This window comes from Mandrillus leucophaeus, unplaced genomic scaffold (assembly GCF_000951045.1).
Source record: "Mandrillus leucophaeus isolate KB7577 unplaced genomic scaffold, Mleu.le_1.0 Scaffold234, whole genome shotgun sequence".
NCBI lineage: Eukaryota > Metazoa > Chordata > Mammalia > Primates > Cercopithecidae > Mandrillus > Mandrillus leucophaeus.
In genome coordinates this window covers 1,376,470-1,377,368 of record NW_012102410.1, presented here as the reverse complement: position 1 = coordinate 1,377,368, position 899 = coordinate 1,376,470, and the positions used below count along the sequence as shown (strand labels likewise).

Here is an 899-nt window from a genome sequence, read left to right as displayed (position 1 = left end):
GACAGAGTCTTGCTCTGTCACCCAGGCTGGAGTGCAGTGGCGAGATCTCAGCTCACTGCCACCTCCGCCTCCAGGGTTCAAGCGATTCTCCTGCCTCGGCCTCCCAAGTAGCTGGGATTACAGGCGTGTGTCACCACGTCCAGCTAATTTTTATATTTCTTGGAGTGATGGAGTTTCACCATCTTGGTCAGGCTAGTCTCGAACTCCTGGCCTCAAGTGATTGCCCCGCCTGGGCCTCCCAAAGTGTTGGGATTACAGGCGTGAGCTACTACGTCCCGCTGTGGCCCCCAAATATTATTAATAGCAGGACTGAGATTGAGATCCACTTTGGACCAAGCCCACACATTTTTAGATCCTTCTTGGCCACAGATAGTATTGCAAATGGCCACTAGAGGTCATATCAGGCCACACAGGTGCCTGGAAAAAAATAAACACTCCACTAAAGGAAGAAAATTCCTCCAAGTGGTCCCAACTTGCCTCTCTAGTCTCACCTCCTGTTCCTCCCAAAAGCCCACGATGGGTAACATCTCCTTGCCTTTCTCCCAAGTTCTCCAAGGTTTTCCTCTCTCCCAGGACCCTACTGCTTCATTCTCCTAAGACACGAGTTGAAAGAAACGTCCCTGGCCCGGCGCGGTGGCTCACGCCTGTAATCCCAGCACTTTGGGAGGCCAAGGTGGGCGAGAGTTCGAGACCAGCCTGACCAACACGGAGAAACCCCGTCTCTACTAAAAATACAAAAATTAGCCGAGCGTGGTGGTGCACGTCTATAATCCTAGCTACTCGGGAGGCTAAGGCAGAAGAATCACTTGAATCCGGGAGGTGGAGGTTGAGGTGAGCCGAGATTGCACCACTGCACTTCAGACTGGGCAACAAGAGTGAAACTCCATCTCAAACAAAAA

The 899-nt window shown here is 51.8% G+C and overlaps 1 protein-coding gene across 1 annotated transcript in view; it reads right to left on the bottom strand.

The window, feature by feature from the left end:
- The window catches only part of INSR (insulin receptor), a 218,702-nt gene that overhangs the window by 34,302 nt on the left and 183,501 nt on the right, over positions 1-899 (bottom strand). The window lies entirely within an intron of this gene.